Source organism: Lissotriton vulgaris, chromosome 1_1 (genome assembly GCF_964263255.1).
Source record: "Lissotriton vulgaris chromosome 1_1, aLisVul1.2, whole genome shotgun sequence".
NCBI lineage: Eukaryota > Metazoa > Chordata > Amphibia > Caudata > Salamandridae > Lissotriton > Lissotriton vulgaris.
Window position 1 is genome coordinate 1,837,733,109 of NC_141685.1, and position 19,026 is coordinate 1,837,752,134.

Genomic DNA, 19,026 nt, shown 5'->3' on the forward strand with positions numbered 1-19,026 from the left:
TGAGTAAAGACGGGCCAAGAGTGGGCCCATCTGAACCCTGGCATGGCCTGGGCACAGACTGGGCCAAGAACCGACCCATATGCATCCATCAGTGGCCAAAAGAGGCTGAGCCACCCCTCTGAGAAGTGAGACCAGAGATCGCTTCACAGTTAGTTCCTTGAATGACCATCTGTTTTTTGTTTCTGTGATATAGCTTTATCGGAGTGTGGGCTCTGCTGACATGTGTAAAAGAAAGTCTACCTCTCTAAAAGAGAATCCACGGGAAGGCAGATGGACGGGATGCAAGTATCCTACCTTACAAATGCAATTGGAGCACTTGAACAGGAGATTGGCTCTGTCATAGAGCAGTTGTCTACTGCCATGAATCTAAAATGAGCTGTCATCTGAAATGAGCAGTAGCTCAGTGCTTTCATTGCGTCAGTCAGGCATAAGGGAGGGAAATCCGTGTGCAGTGAGAATTCCTGATGAAGTAATTGACCTAGTTCCTAATTTTCATTTTCCTTTTTACACTGCTTGCAGAGCAGTGGGGCGTCGCTCCTCGCCTTAACGGAGGAGCCGCCACTGTCTAGTCGTGCCAACTGAATGTATGGAAGTTTCTCCCTTAGTGGATGTGGGTGAAAGTTTTTGTTTTGAAGGAGATAAGGCTATTTTTGGCAGTTGGTTTATAAAAGTTCTTAGTTTTAAGGTCAGTGCCATCAGCAAAGATTGTAATGTCCTGAAAATCAAGTGTGCTTTTATGCATTGTGCATGAGATTTCAGAAATTCATCATAGGTGTTGAGCCATCCTGAAAACTCCAGAATGGTGTCAGATGAGCCCTTCGAGACTATAACAATCAATGTATCTCTCTTCCAAAAATGGATCCCAGTTATGTGGGGATTCACATCATTGAGGATGTGCTTGTCTCCAAGGGCATTTACATAAATTCCTGCTTAAGCTAGGGACAAATGTGCTTCCCATAGATGTTTGAGGTATTTTCACTATTTTTGGATTATACTCAGTGAAGAAATCTTTCATCTTGGACATTTCTTTGATAATCTCTTAAAGATCCTTTCAAAAGACTGATATTTGTAATGTTGCTTTGAGTTTGTTTTCAATTACCTGTATTTTTATGGTGAGTGCTTCTGATTACCTGGTGGCAGTTTTCATTATAATCACTAACCAGTCACATGTGCATTTCCTAGACATGGCAGCCCAGTCATTCCTGAAAATGTCTTCAAGGAAGCTCCTGGGGACATTTTGGTTACAAATGTCCTGGCTGCCGCATTAGCCCGAAGATATTCTGCCAATATTATACCATGAAGAGCGGTTTTGTCTTGCTCTATCTTCAATTCAGTCAAGAAGTCCCAATTATTAATTTGAGTTAACGTTTGGCTTATGTTGATGTCATTGTGTCTATTTTTTCCTCAGTGAAGCTTAATCCGTGATTCTCCGACATGTTGCTGTTTATGTTAGAGGTATGGTCTGGGAGGAAAGAGAGAGGTGTAAGTGGTAGCTTTACCTTTAAAAACATGGAGAAGTGCTCAGGATAATGTAATCCTTATGGAGAGTCATTTTCCTTCCACATGGTACATCGAATTCTCCCACAGCTGTGTGCTGCTGAAATAGTACAGAACAAAAAAAATGGAAGGAGGAAGAAGTCGACGTTCATTCAGCTTTCAAGAGGTACAGATTATATGTCAGAAAGGGGGAACGAACCACATAAGTCTCCATACCAGAGCCTCAGAACTTTTTGTCTCGGAGACCCTCAACCACACGTTCACAGACTGCGGTATATATAATATCAGCTTTGTGTGGTTTGGTGGATATCATCCTCATTAGGTCTTGTAACTTGATTGTCCCGTTCTACAAGTGACATCAAAACCTCCACCAGGAGGGAGACTGTTTGGAAGTTGACAGTGGTGAGTGGATTAAAAGTATCTCCTATCCTTTAGGTTAATCTTTATTGAGGGAAAAGAGTAGCATAGGGATAAGTGTAAAAACAAAAACAGCGTTTAGTGAACCAGTCAGTGGTCAATGACACCTCCTGGTCAGGTTGACATGTTTTGGCCTGGAACAGCCCCTGTGAGTCTATGGCCTTCTTCAGGACTAAATAAGTATATTTTGGGGCCTTATACTTTAGGGCTTACCGTATAGTGTGTTATTAGTGAGAGGAAACACTCACCCATCTTCGTCAGTGAGCACATTTTGCTCTAGATTGAATGTGGTTATTAATATGGTCCATACGCCTATGTCTGTGAGGGAACCAAAGGAAAATTATTGATAAAACTAACATTGGAAATGTCCCAATTCCCCCATTGTGACACTGAAAAAACATGGGCAGCAATGTCACTGATGACGACATGGTTATCTTCATATAAATATGCATTAGTTAAAGAAAGATACAGCCAGGGGAAACAGGGACACAGTCTTGCTCTCACTCTTGGCAAAAGGGTATAGAGAGCAGTCCTCTGTGGTGCAGTCCAAGGGTACAGCAGGATAGTACTTCTTCTGAGGATGTTTCAAGCAGGGATCTTAGGGGCACCTGCAGATCTCCCACATTTAATCCCCATTCTGGGTTAGTAAGGGGGGCAACCCAACCAATGGGGATCAAGTTTCCACCCTCTGCTATAACAACTTCTTGGAAGCGTATGCATATTTTTTTGGGCCTGGGCAAAGTTTGCGGGGTTCCGTAAGTGGAGGAGGGCACCTGGTCACGCTGTTCATGCTGATTTTTAGCACCGGGTGTTTGTCCCAAGCTGGAAAATCAATGAGGGTGTCACCATGTACAGCGCAATAGGGCACTGCTTCTTGCTGTTCAAGTAGATGTTCTACTTGAGCGGCAGTTTACTCAATGCGAACTGAAGGTTTCTCCATGCGAGTGGTTTTGATGGAGTGTAATTATTTAGATAATCAAACTTGATCAAATCCTGCATATTGAGTGTGATACTAATACCTAATTAAGAAACCAGACTAACAGATGTGTCTCATGAATACGTGGAAGTTTAAAGCTACATTGTAACAGATTGCAGAAGTGTCACAAACTGGTTCAAGGTTAACTTATTCATGAAAGAAAGAGAAACCTACTAATATATTATGATAATAGTGTGAAAAGTATTAATGAAAATAGTAACTTCCCAAAACATGATTTTGAAAAAAGTTTAAGAAAAATGATTTGTTTGTGTTTTTTTCGACATGCAAAATTAAGAAGAAAATGCTTATATATATATATATATATATATATATATATATATATATATATATATATATATATATATATATATATATATATATATATATATATATATATATATATATATATATATATATATATATATATATATTTCAGTGAAACGTAAACAGTCTATGCTTATAAATCTAATGGAATGATTCTTCAAATATTATTCTTATGCACATTTGATTTCTTTATTGTTTTGAATATAAGCCTGTTTATTTATTAGAAAATGATGATTTAGTAGTTTTGCATGTAGGCCTCGAAATTCAAATGTGTTTTGTTCTTGTTATTTCCATCGAATGGAGTAGAAAATGATGACCTGATTGCATTGAAGTTTAGAAATATTATTGTTGGAAGTTTATTTTCTTTCAGTTTGAATAATGGACATTTTCTCTGTAACTAAACAACTGTATTGATTTCGTAGACAGTTCAGAGGACAGTGTGTTGAGCGGATATGTTAAATTGCAAATGTATTTCCTATTTCCAAAGGAAATCGTACTATACATTCTTAAAAACAGTGAACAGTAGACAAATAAATTACGTATGTGTTCTGGATGATTTGAGATAGAAAAAGATCACCCCATGGTGGCACCACAGATTCTGACCAATGCAAAATCATGCAAACTGTGAAAAAGTTATTTTGTGAGAAGGAATAGATAATGTGAGGAGGTATAATTATCACTTGGAAAAAGGATGTTTGCTCTCGTTGTTTTTATCTGGCTTTGCGCCTGACATGCTGTCGGTTTGAACTCTGATTTCCTCTGAACAGAACTCTCCTGCTTGCCCTGTACTTTACCATCTGGTGAAGTCAAGTGGGTTTAGCTATTGTACGCTGTACTCTAGCATTCTATTGGACTCCTTTACATGTCCTGTCTCCGAAAATCTACACCTGAGCTTTGGTTTGTATGATTACTATTTGCCTTTGTATTTTGCAATGATTTCTTTCTCCCTCTCTCTCTCCCTCACACAAATGTTATTTTCATGATGTATTTGCTCTGAACTGATATGTAGTGTGATTTACATGTATTTATTAAAGAACATTACTAATTAACAAACCTATTCTAATGTATTGATTTTTTTATGCATTGAGCATTCATGTTGAAGTTTATATAAAGGTATTTTGATGACTATTTCATGAGTTTGTGTTTCTCTTTGATGATATTTTTGATCTTGTGAAGGTGTTATTGATTGTTTGGCACTCCTTCATTCCAGGTCCTAATGAAGAAGTGGTTTTCCGCCTCTAATTATCTTTGGCCCTATTAGCTCATACAAAGATTTATCGTCGGACCTTATGTTTTTGATTAATTATAGAGTTTCTATGGGCCCAATATCTGTGGTATTGTGAATAGTTTTGCTGAGGATTGAGTTATGGTGTGTAAGGTAGTTTATGTCTAAAGATCTCTCTAGAAAAATGTACACACACTTCTACTGCATCAGTTTTCCTCTAGCGTAAGTGGATGGTTCTGTTGACTTAAAATACTAGGTAAAGAAGAGACGGAGTTGAGAGACATTAGCTGACAATAAAATTCATACCTTTGTGTTTCATGTTGTGGTCTGTCATTGACCTTAATGCAAGTACAGGTCCGTCGTTAGATCCTGGGATAAAGCCTAAAGGCGGTCTTAGTGTGGCATACACTAAGCGTTTTTTTGTCTGCTGTGGAAGTAGTACTGTGCAAGGGTCTTGCTGGTGCTAGCATAGGAAAACTTGAAGTGAGAACAGTAGAGATTCTTGAGTTTTCTACAAAAGAGAGCATTTGAGGGGATCTTGAAGAGTTTTCATTAAGTGAGAGCAAAATTGCGCTGGTCGAGAATTTGTCAGAAGACTAACGACTTGGTAAAGATGAAGACTTTGTAAAGGGAGGGTCAGTTGCAGGAGTTAAACTGACATCACAGGTGCCGCACTGGTATAGGTTGCTTGGTGAGAAATCGTCATTAGGTTGCCCCGCTGGAATTGGACAGTGAAATTGGATTTCATTGGTTGCAGAGAATCATAACATGGAAAAGGAATTGTTGAGGATCGTTTTTACATAGGTTTGATTTTTTTACTATAGTGCAAGAAAATAAATTATGACGATATTTAAATAGTTGAAAACTTTGTTTCATAAGGATGAGCCGTTACCAAATAGAGAAGGATTTCCAATGGCTCGAGAAGGAACGCCTGCTTCATTTATGTTGTTAGAGAGGGGATATCACACGTGTATGTGGTTGGAAAACTGGATGGTATATACTGAGTAAGATGGTAGTTTAGCATTTCCAGAATACAGGACTTTTAATACTAGAATTTTAGAAAATTTGAGAAATCAAATGAATAGTTTGAGACCAAATCCTAGTCCTATGCAAAATGAAGCTCTGGAGTAATGGGAACATAGGAAACATAAAGCATATAGAAGATAAAGCGAAAAGAATCAGAATAGTTCAGGAACACAGTGAGTTGATATGCTGAAACAAAATGGGATGCACAAAAGAAACTGTGAAGAAAAGATATAGCTGAAGAAGTACAAATGTTTCCAGTAATGATAGCTGAGACCAATGAAGGAGAGAGAGGTAAAGAGAAAAATAAACATGTTGAGGGATTAACATCAAAAAAACATGGGAGGGGCATATGAACTTTTTGTAATGTTCCTGTGGCGATAGGGGTCTTGCCTTATGTACAAGGTACACTTTCATGCTATGTTCAGCATGAAAGGGGCGTGCGGTGGGGGTTGTAGTGCACGTTCCACCGCAGCGCCCATTGTATTTGATGTTGCCCCATATGTACAAGGGTGGCCTACATAGGAGGTTGCGCAAAAATTAAGACCAGGAAAATCCTGGTCTTGAGTTGGCAAAACAAGGAGAAATGCAATATTTCTCCGCGTTTTTGCTTTTTCCATGTGTGCTACCTTGTGCAGCACACATTGAAAAAGCAAAATGTGATGGTTTGTTTATAAACAAACCTTTTTTTTAAAAAGAGCATTTTGTAACTTTCATGTGTGCTTCATGCACCATAGTGTAAGGGTGTCTATGTTGTTGGTGAAGTAATTATGCACAAAGGTGTCCCTTTCTGCACATAATAAACAATTGTGTTTTGATGTTGTTATGGGTTCTGTCCAATGCAGCACACATGAAAACAGCAAACACAATGACAAAATGGACATTAATACTCATTGTGCCAGGCTAAGTGATCGTAGTTTTGGCACTGCTCTATATTTACGCCACCATTGTAAACATAGAGCAGCATCAAAATCTAGGGGTTTAACAGTGGAACGCCCACCAAAACACCCATTGCCCTCCCCTTTCACCATAAATACAGCGTGAATTTGTGTCTTATGTACAAGGCAGCGTTAATACATGTTAATTGGTTAACTTTGCCTTTTTAATAAGGCCATGTCCATATTGCCAGCAATCCCAATCAAACAGCAGTATGACAGTAGTCTGTCCCTAAAAGAATATGTCAATCCATGTTTATTTTTTCCAGTTCAGTTTTGGGGGAATGAATCTGATGCATCCAAAATTTAACCCCTGAGTTCATTGATTCACATTAAACATCAGTGACACCAAAAAATCCCTAACCACTATAACTATATTTTTTTTTTCAATATACTACCTAAGCTAAACCTACTTCTAATAAACTATCCTAACCTACACTAATCTAACTTATGCTAATTATTATAAACACTAAAATAACTACCTTACCATACACTATACACATAACAACATATATGAAACATCAACCCCCCTCCCCTCTTAAGGCACATCTGGAGATGTGCCAAAGACAACCTAGACAAACACTAACTAAACATATCTCCTAAACAAATATATACATTTTTTATTTTTTATTATACAAGTCAAAAAACATTAAACACAACCAAACAAAAATTTAACTTAACCCAAAACACTATGTAAAAATCAACACCAATGTAAAACCTTACCTACACCTTACGCTAAACTAAACCTTCTCTAAACCTACCCTTAACACTACATAATATTCTACATTAATAAAACAGATAAAAGTTAGAACCAACGAATAAGGGGACTGTACAAGGGTGATTGCAAAACCAGTTTTGACTCTGAAAGGGATCCCCAGGGCACCCTTTATGTCCTGTAGGTTGGTCATTATCTCAGAAATGTCCTGTTCCACAAATGCCATGAGAACATTTAGGCCTAAAGGGAGCCTTCTGTACTCGTTTTGGTACCATATAGCCTGTATTGGTTGTGCCGGTGCTGCTGCAGCCGGTTGAGCTGATGTGCTTGGCGGGGCAGGTTATAATGGGGCAGCGGATAGATGAGCTAATGTTGGTTGGGCAGGTGGGGCAGGGGCCAGAGGTTGGGAAGCAGAAGATGACTCTGAATGTGTGCCTCCACGTAGTACGCCGGAAGGGCCAGGCATATTGTCGTTGTCCCTCTGCTGCACTGAAGAGGCAGGCTGCACACCCCACAGGTTTTCTGTTTGGCCATCCTCTCCTCCTGGTACCTCCTCTCCATGGCATAGTACCCCTTAGCCACTCTGTGTATGTGCTTATAATGGTCCTTTCACTGATTGAACACCCTGGCTGCCTCAGATGATATGTTGTCTGTAATGAAATACACACATGACAAGATGTAAGATTGAAGACAAAGAACAAGGTTCACCATGTACCTCCCAAAAACAAGGGTACAAAAACATGTACTTTACACTCTTATCAACTGTTTGCTACTTCCAAAATGACCTGACAAGTTAAATCTGAAGCTCAACTCTTACCACAACCTGAGAGTGATACCGACATGGTAATATATGTATGGGACATATAAATGGCAAAGTGCAGGAACAACAAAGGAAGGTTAGCTGAGTTTAATGCTGACCGTGACACAAACTCAGATCGAATCTACCAGGGGGAATGTCCCCAAGGAGACAGCTTTACAGGCCCATTGCAGACCTTGGCCATGACAATTACACCAAGACATAGGATGCATTGGTTGAAATAGGAGCAGACCACTAAGCACCAAATTGTTACTTTTGTACAACTGTAAACATAATCAAATATCATCATATCACTGCATGGTTGGATGTATCTTCACATCTACACATCCAGCATTCATGCTGTATACATCGACTTGAACCATCTGAGTAATGTCACAACTCTGCTACTTGAATGACAATGGAGCATATTTGCTAGGAAGTGGCAGATCAGGGTTTTCCGAACTAGTATGGGTGAGGGGTGCACTCCTAAGACTCATCAATTTAATTTACTACTAGTCAAGTTAATCATATGGTGCTGCGACTTGCAAGGGCTGTCACCACTTGTAAAATTGAACTGTACGGTAATCACAAGCTTTGTGGCTCGAATCAGTCACGCACTGTTCACCTGGTGTAAAAACACTTATTTCTTGTAATCAAAATAAATTTAAATAACACAATGCTTATGTACATACAATTGTATTTTCAACCTTTGTACTGACATTCAAAATAATGATTTATGCACAACTGATTCAAGCCATGAAGCTTGTAACTACTGTACGGAGCGGGGTTTTATTGAACATATAGTAGCAAGTTCCTAGGTCAGGGCACAATATTTATCAAAATAACAATTCCTAGGCAACTATGGGGTCCTGTAAGGATTTCATGTACAATGACACAGTGATGATAAAAGCACAGAGGCTGCTGGTTCTAGTGCCTTTCTTCCTCTGGCATTCTCTGCCCTTTCACACCAAACATATCTCACATATGGATGCCCTGAAAACCTTCGGTTTTTCTGACGAACAGTTTGCTGCACTTGTGGTTTCCTCGTCTAATTTTAGCACTGGCTCAGCCCCCAACTCACACAGTAATGATGAAGTCAACGACCTTATCTTCTTAAAGAAAAAAACTAGTCAGAATGGAGGCACATGGTGACTTCATGTTAGCCTATCTCAAAGCCGGAGTCATACCACAGGGATTACATATCCGTAATATCCCAGGACTGTTTGTCCACATTAAAACAATCTTAGATAAATGGAATCTCATTGCGAACAGATGTTCGCGGGACTTCATGATTTTAATAGTTGAGACAGCTAAAGAAATGATAGCAGCCCATAAAAATGATCTCCTTGAGCTTGAGGAAAAAATTAGAAAAAATAATATTTTAGAGGAAGCCAACAAGAAATTAGAACAAGCTGAAAAGGAGCTAGTGTCTTTCAAGGAATACCTACTGAAACGCAAGGTAGACAAACTACAGAAAGATATTATATACTATTCAAAAGAAAAAGCAAATCCCTATTTGGCTGATGATTTCTATAAGCCGATTCATTATGCCAATGAAGACTCCAGCAGGCAAACCCGCATTCATACCTTCTCAGAGACTTCGGACTCTGAAGGTGAACCTATGGCACAACAATTTGATCAATCAGGCCTCAGAGGAATTACAATAGTAATCATAATCATAATACTGCGGTACCTTTTTTAGGGCAGCGCAGTGGCCGGAGAGGCAGACAAAGAGTCAGATTTAAAAATCAAACTCGAGGGAACTACCAAAACATATACCATCCACAGAACAGTTACCAAATGCTAGAGGCCCGCAATGCACAATATTGAAGGAGAGGAACATAATTCCAATCTTTAACCTCTTTTCCCAGATCTTAGATCAGGCATTATCAAAGGGCCTTTCCTTTGTGCCCCACTCCACGGCAAATATATTTCAACTATATCAAGATTTGATATCCTTTTTCCGTAAGATCAGACTAAAATTTTATTTTAAAAATAGAGAAGACCGACCTACCACTGAAATCAATCTATCTGGTATGTCCAATCCATCAACTTTTACTCCTACCCTTAACATGTTAGGCCCTGAAGTCATGGTGTTTGAACACACTGTATTAAATCAGTTAAAGAAGGCGACTAAATATGTCCCCAAACCTGCATACAACTTAAATTATGATGAATTTCAGTCCCTTCAAACATTGTCTAAATCTTCTACCATCATCATCAAAAGTTGCGACATGGGAGGAGGCATTGTTGTCATGGACACCTCTATTTATAAAACTAAAATGCTATCCTTACTCAATGACACCCAGTTCTATCTACCCATACATAAGAATCCGACTCTTCAGGTGCAACGCAAGATTCAACATTTAACTAAACTTGCCCTTGATGAAGGGCATATCAGCCTTAAAGAACATGATTATTTGAATCAAGCCAACCCTATCATGCCTTGTATTTATGGTATTCCGAAAATTCACAAGGACCCCACTGACCCTCCATACAGGCCCATTGTGTCCACCATTGGGTCCATAACGGAACCCCTATCGAAATATACAGATGCCCTTCTAAGACCTTTTATTCCTCTCACCCCTGCATACATCAGGGACACCATGGCGATTATTAAGAAAGTGGAACATCTGCCTTTCAATCAGGCCACCAATATCTTGGTCACGTTAGATGTGGAGGCTTTATAAAGCAATATCCCTCAAGATAAAGCTATACTAGCGGTAGACTGGTTTATAGACACATATCAAGTTCCCTGCCATAAACCTTTAATACTGCAATGTCTGGATCTTGTCCTAACGGAGAACACCTTTGAATTTGGAACCAGTTTATATAAACAAATCAAAGGCGTTAGCATGGGGGCCTCCGTGGCCCCTTCAGTAGCAAACATTTATATGTCACACTTTGAATCAATCCATATCTACAATGAGATAGCACCTTTTTTCGAATCTGTTTCATCTTGGGCTAGATTCATAGATGACATCTTTTTTCATTTGGTTAGACACGGAGGAGAAATTGGCCTAATTTTTAGCATGGTTAAACCTGTGTGACAGGAACCTTCGGTTCACGTCACATACAAGCATTTATCAGTTTGAATTCTTGGACCTGTATATTAGACATAACAATGGTGAGTTAGAAGTAGATCTGTTTATCAAGTCAACAGCTCGGAACACCCTGTTGCACTTTGACAGTTACCATCCACGAGCACAAAAAGAAGGGATTCCCTTCAGCCAATTTCTGCGCTTGAGGCGTAAATGCTCTAACATTTTGGATTATGACAGACAGGAGAGCATTTTGAAAACTAAGTTCTTGACATGCGGATACCCCCATAGATTAGTCCGCACATCATACAAACGGGCTCTTTTTTATGATAGGGACTCATTATTGGAGCCTAAAACCAAACAGATCAAGGACCAACTGGTCTGTGTCACTTGACACTCCACTTTAAACAACATAGTTAGACACATTGTGACCACTAATTGGCACATTTTGAACAGTGGTGCAGAAGAAAAAGACACCATACCAAAACCTATGTTCGCACATAGAAGAAATATAAACATCAAAGATCTTGTCACTCATTCCAGATTCAAAGAAAATAACCCACTGGTTCAGAAGACTATCGATGGCGGCTGTCCAGTTACCGGTACTTATACTTGCAACACTTGTGTGGCATGTAAATCAGCTATTACCGGTCCCAGCTTCATCTACCAAGGGATCACCATATGCCCAGCCCACATGTCCAACTGCAAGTCCAAAAATATCATTTATCTACTCCTATGCCCCTGCGGGCTGGGGTATGTTGGAGAGACGGCTAGATCTTTATGTACTAGGCTGACAGAACACCGTTCAGCGATTCGAACGTCTAAAGTCAGTGCCCCTCTTGTAAAGCACTACCTTGAACAAAAGCACAAACCCATGGATATTAGATGGTACATCATTAAAAACTGTAACTATACCCCTTCCATAAATATGAAATACATGCGCAAAAAACGTGAGGTCTTTTGGATTTTCAGTTTGGCAACATATTCCAAGGGGTTGAATAACGAGATACCTTGGGAAAATGCCATCAAATATAACACTAAATAAACGTGAGTCTTTTATTTATGTCCATACTTCCTGTATTATCCCCAGTCTAGTTGTTTTCCCGACACGCATGGGCCATCACATATGAGACATTATCAGCATTCTACGCCATGATGCCTTGGCGCCCACACTATATAATGTGACGTACTGGTAGCTTCGTTAACTATACCAGAACCCATACAGAAGTTGTGGACGCTCCAAACGGCAAGTAAGTTCTCCTATTTAGATTAGCGGCTACTACGGCACTCGACTTTTGTAAAACTTAGTAGCTAGCGCTGTATCTCATCAATAGGATTAACTGATGAAACTCTATGTTCAGAGCCACGTAGTAATAAATAGAGCAGTTAGCGCCATGCATTTTTGAGAGTTGTTAATTATGTTATTTTCCATTTAAACGCGTTGCGCTTAAGGAACTCCCTGTTGCACTTTCGTTTTAGATACTGCCATTGGTTTCAAGGGGCCATCTATGCCCAAACTAAACCACTAAATGAAACCTGACCCACAATCTATTCAGGTAATATTATACTCCATTTTTTATCTTTATGAAAATAAAGGCAGTAAGACATCGTCATTGATACTATTTCCATCATTCATTCAACAGATTGTCCCAAGGCGATACCACCACATTGCGTGTTAAGTATTTCATCATTAAATTGCTCTCATTTTTAAAGCTTATTTGGAGACATGAAAGGCATTGCCTACATTATATCAGCGTCGGAGCGTATACGAGGTAAATTCAGAATCGAGTCAATTAGCTTTATGTGCATGCCGCACTCTATAGCAATAAACCCAACTTAGCTACTATTTTTGCATTGTCTTTTATGCAGGTTGTTTCCTATTTTAAGGACGGCGTCAAATTAATCCCAACCGTCTATTATTTAACTGAAAGCTAGCCATAACGTTCTATAATAGATGACCGCGAGTCCATTGTGACCCCTTTACCACCAGTCTACAAATAGGTAGTTTTAAAAAACATTTAATCTGCAACTTAATCCCTGGAGTTTCTAACTCCTCACTGTTTGACTAACCTTATGTCATCTTACTTCGTTTAAGGCCTGCAGATTATTCATGTACCAACTGACATGATCCCTGCAACCAATTTATCCGCATATCTCTTAATGAAATTTTAGGTAAGGGCTTCAATATCACCGCGGTACCGCCACCATCAGGGGTTATTCATATTATTTAGCAGTATATTTTCACTTAAATCTAGGGTTGCCACCCCATCTTTACCCCACCCTTCACTTATCCGGGTCTTTTTCTATTGAAGATATCTTTCCTATGTTCACGTTACTCTTGGTTGTATTTCTGCACTTATGGGTTTGGTGATTTGGACCTTCTTCTTTTATTGGCACTAACCAGTTCCGTTATTCCAGCCTCTTGTTATGCCAATTAGTATATGTGATTTATTGCAGTGTACAGGTTTAAGATATGTTTGTTCATACACATTATATCTTTTTAGAATTTTCAAGTGGTTCTCCTGAAGAAGGCGTGTGAAAAGCACGTAGAGATTACTCATTTACCCATTTGGTTGTTGTTTTTTATGAATGTATATTTTTATTTATGTAACCTGCTTTTAAATGTGATGGATTATATATGTTGAAATCCCCCATATTACTTGTTTTATAGATTGATTATTTATATATTTTTTAATAAATTTATGCTGTATATTTAAAATAAATCAGATTTATATGATATTGTTTTTCAGTCTATCCTTCCTGTACACTGTTTTACTTTATATACATTTTGTGCTTTTATCATCACTGTGTCATTGTACCTGATATCCTTACAGGACCCCATAGTTGCCTAGGAATTGTTATTTTGATAAAGGGAGCAGGGTTTTAGCCTCCTTGGCATTACGCCATGCTACGCCACTTCTGAAACTCCTTGCTGCACCATATTTACAACAATATGGTGCAGCTCTACATTTCCACCTGCGCTGGTGCTACACTTATCAGGCTAGCATCAAAGCAGGCACCCTTGCACCATACTGCAAGGGTTTCTGCATTGAGGGGAAGATTGCTGATGTGCTGGAAGGGCCACCTTACATCACATGAACAAACAATGGCGTTTGCTGTTTCTATGTGTGCTGCACAATGCTGTTTCTATGTCTGATGCACAATGCAATGTAATGTGTGCTGCACAACGCATCACACATAGAAACAGCAAAAACGAGGAGAAATTAAACTTTTCTCCTCATTGCGCATGTTTAAGACCATGTTTTTCTTGGCATTAACTCTTTTGCACAGCCCAATATTTACGTTGCCCTTGAAAATATGGGGAGGCGTCAAAATCAATGGATGTTGTGGTGAAACGCCCACCGCAACACACATTGCCCACGCTAAGTATGGCTTGAAATGGGGCCTTACTCTCAAAGTCGGTGTTAAGCAATGTTAAGGTGCTTAACGCTGCTTGTGACTAAGGTGAAGCCCCTATTGCCACTACAATGTCCTGAAAAGTAATGTTGTAGTGGCTGTAGGGGCTTGTAAATATGCCTCAACATGTCCCATATTTAGCACATTTGAAGTAAGACAGAGATTATTGTATGAAATTGAAGTTGGGCACATCACTATGTTTTACAGTTGTATTGACTCATTTAAGCTAGTTGAAGGTCTGGGTTAGACAATATTGCTCAGTACACCAGATCTCAGCTTGTGTATGAGACTGTCTCTTTGGAATGACACTTGTCACTGACAACTGTTTCTCCAATGATCTGATCTTCAGTGACAGCTAGTGTGTACATGAATTCATTTTCTGGTCATACACATCATCAACATCCCTAAAATGTTTTGTTGTCTGTATATGCACTGTGAAACCCACATGCATCGGCTGTAGTAACATACACAATTTGCACTTATGGCCACAGTGAAATGACCTAGGCAATTCAAACTACCTCATTTATATTTTATGTTTCTGTAGCCAGACAACATGAACTAATTTTGATATGTACATATGCTACTCTACCTAGAAGGCATATTCCCTTTGTAAAATGAATTCGAATTTGCAATTGACTTCACAATACTACGAAGATTGCAGTTAATTATTGTAACAACTTCATACAGTACTGATCTTGGTAGAAACACCGACAGACCACAGCATCATAAGAAATTGTGAAGTACTGACACAATAGATACCATAGGACCGCACGTCAAATACAAATATTGTATGTGGTCATCTTTTGAGAAGAATGGTGTAGGGTGGTGTAATGGCTGGATTTTCTGAGTAGGTGGGATCAGCCCCCAGGGGCCCCTCCAACCCAGCCAGAACGTACTCACCTTCCCTCCTCAGGACTCCTCTATCCAGGCACCTGGTACCTACCTGAGGATGGGGAACTCGCAATATACAAGCTCATATTATTAAGAACACCACTAAATCTATAGGGATACTAAGAATACTCACTGATTACTAGGGATATCCATACCCTACACCACACTTATTCACATCAGTTGGTCTCGCGGCCACCCTGACCCAGACCGTTCTACCCTAGGGCAGATATGACACACAATCCGGTGCGTCTACACACGGGCCTGCAGAACCCAATGCTCCCTTTTCCAAAGTGTTCGCAATCCTGCGAAACTACACACTAGTTCGACCACCTAGTGCTCTCATTTACTCAAGCCACAATCCAGTGGGTATACACACTGGTTCGACCCCCCAGTGCTCTCATTAACGCCGCATATCAACGACGACCACATTCCTATGAACACCTATACATATATATATATATATGGGGAAGTCTCTTCACTAAGGGTCTGCTACTACAATAATATTATGGGATGGTGTACTAACTTAGTCCCTTGGTTGCAAGTCTCCTCTCTCCCTCACTATTACTTACCTGATCAGGGGTAGCATCTGTTCAAACAGTAATACTTACCAGGAAAGATTATCCTTACTGTATGAGGACAAAGATATACACACTATGTGATTGAGTTATTTCTTGATTTAAGCGCTCCTACCCCCCTTTTTGATCCATCAGTGGCTCAACGGCAACTGGCTTGAAGCCAGGATAACTTTATCATAAAAGAACTCATGCACACTAATTCACTAATTAATGGGGTCATTTATTATTAGTACAATATAAGCCTTTACACAGATCTGACAAAGACTATAGGTAGAACACACTGCTTGAAAGAGAAGGATTAAACATAACAGGAACACTCCGCTGAAAGGGAAAAGATTGGACATAAAGTGTAAGTGTAACTAATTCAGACTACCTCACCTATTAGAAGGAAGATTTCTCTCTCTGCCTCTGGTGGGATTAGGGCTCTCTCTCTGCCTCTGGTGGGATTAGGGCTCTCTCTGTCTCTCCCTCCTTCACCACATCACCACGCCTCTGGTTCAGTTGCTCCAGCTAACAGCCTTCTTTGATGCTCTCTGCACTGCTTTCTCTCTCCTCATCTTCAGCAATCCTTCTTTCTCCATTCAAGAACTGCACTCTATTCTGCAGCTTCAGCAGACATCCTCTCTCTCTCTGCAAGCTGTTCTGAGCTCCAAGCTGTTCTGAGCTCCCAGCAGTTCTGTGCTCCAAGCTGTTCTGAGCACCACGCTGAACTGCACACCACGCTGGACTGACCTCCAAAACTGAACTGAACTGAGCTGAGCACTCCTCCTTTCCTGTAGCTCGCTAATATGGATTCCTCTCCCCTCATGGAAATTTCCACCGGAGGGCTGTCTCCTACCGAATTCCTGTGCCAGCTCCCAGGCTTCCACGCAACCGCAGTGGCCATCTGCTTGTTACGTCTGGGCCCAAGAGAAAAACACATTTCTCGGATAAGAAGCAGTCCTAACTGGATTTTCCCTCTAGCACAACAGCCTTAACTAAAAACATTGCCTTTGCCCTGAAAAGCCTCTCAGCTTCATCAAGATGGAGTCCCTCTAGCTCTAGGCCTGTAGGCCTGAAAAGGGGTGAAATGCTCCTTAGCTCTGTCGGAATACCTACATAAACCATACCAATGTGTCTAATATGTCAAAGCCAATAGGCAATAGACAGGTGAAAGTCAAGAATAAAGGCATATTAAGCAGCTATCCTCTTCTAGATCTGGAAAAAAGGGCTTAAAAGGGCCAACACAGGCTAAGAATACCTATACTAGATGCGAGCAAGATTAATGATCTATATCACTGCTAAATAAAGCCAAAAACTCTGCCATAACATTCCACCCTTAGATCCTTATCTTGCGAGCATCAATAAACAACAACAACCATCAAAACAAACATCAACATAATCTATCCAACATAGGCTAAGAATACCTATCCTAGATGTGAGCAAGATTAAGATCTATATCACTGCTAAATATCTCTGCCATCCACCCTTAGATCCTTATCTTGCGAACATCTTATAAACAATAACATCTAAATAAACAAACATCAACACAATCTATCAACAAATCAAAACCTAAAAAACTCCCTAAAAACAATGACAACTCAAGGAAATTCCACCTGAAAATCAATTGTAGGGAATAGAAACATAAAAACAAATCAAAGCACCCTTGACTTGAATGCTGAAATTGGATCTGATAACAAAAGAAACTAACCAAAGCATCCTCAAACTAAATGTGCCTCAACTTCTAATGATAACTGGTGAAATCTAGTGATGTAGGGACTTATTGTTGAATGAAAACAGCAGGGGGCCTAAATGGGGCCTACTTCGGACAACTTAAGGCTAAATGAGGCCTACCTACTATTGTCAACTTAAGAACTAAATGTGTTTCAACTCCTAATGAGAAAACAAGAAAGGGCCTAAATGAGCCCTACGTACTATAGGCAACTTAAGCTAATGATGACTCATGAAACTATTGGTGTAGGGGCTTGTTTGTGGGATGAAAATAACAATAGGCCTAAATGAGGCCTACCGGCTGACAATTGTCAATTTAAAGTGAAATCTGAGAAATACAGTTGCAAGGTCTGGGCAAACATTAATACATAATCATACTAAAAGACACACCACCCAGAACAATCCAAATTTTAAGGTAACCACCCTTTGATCAATCAAGGTGAAAATGTAAGAACAGTTAGACAACCCCATTTCTACAAGATAACTGGTGTAACATCAAGCTTAGAACAACAAAACAACCATTTTAAATCACACGGTGGAACACATGTGGGCACCACCATTCAAAAAAGTCCTTCATTGGCAAAAACTGTTTTGAAGAAAACAGAAAAACTATAATAGGTGACATGTTTTTTGCTTTAAAAAGTGGGGCCTGCTTGTCCAAGGTATTATTCATCAAATCCTTTTATAATACTGTTACAAATAAAACATGTTAGAGTTTTTTGTTTTTTAAAAGTGGGGCCTGCTCGTAGTGATGTCAAGAAAAAATTGCAGGCCAAGGAATTAAATAACTTAGTCCAAAAGTCTTCAGTGTAGGCCACCACCCTGCATCCTCGGTATCCGGACACTTCCTCTAATGCGGCCATCCATCACCCTTCCGGTCTGGTCTGGTCTGGTCTGGTCTGGTCCCATCATCCAAAAACAATAAACTAAAATAAAAACATGAAAGTAAAAAGCTAAAACAAAAAAAAGTGGAAGGGGGAGGGACCCACGCACAACCACAACTTCAGCAATCCTAGGAACAAGAGAACAAGTATCATTATTCTTGCAAAATAAAATGTTCCATTTAAAAAGCACCCCGGGTGCCTTTCATTATTGAAAAGAAAATATCCTAATTAATTAAATACATTCAAAATTTAACTTTCAATAATATTGCGCAGGGCCTAACATACCCTAATCCTCCCCAAGCCAGCCCCTCCCTTCAGAGCAGGAGCCACGCTACAGTGGGAAGCTACTTTAAACACTGCAATATGATGAGCCTCTCTAAACCAGCCCCTCCCTTACATAAACAAGCCATCCGCGGAAGAAAATTGGATTGTAGCCAATCATAACGAACAGAGACGTGATCGAAACTTGCAGAATGAAGGAAAAAAAAAACTCGTCTGCACAAACCAGCTGGTCTGCCAAGGTCGAAAAACAAATTTCTCATGCCTTATTTTCTAACTAACGGAAGCTAGCATTTTAAAAAAAAACAATTCTGTTACAGT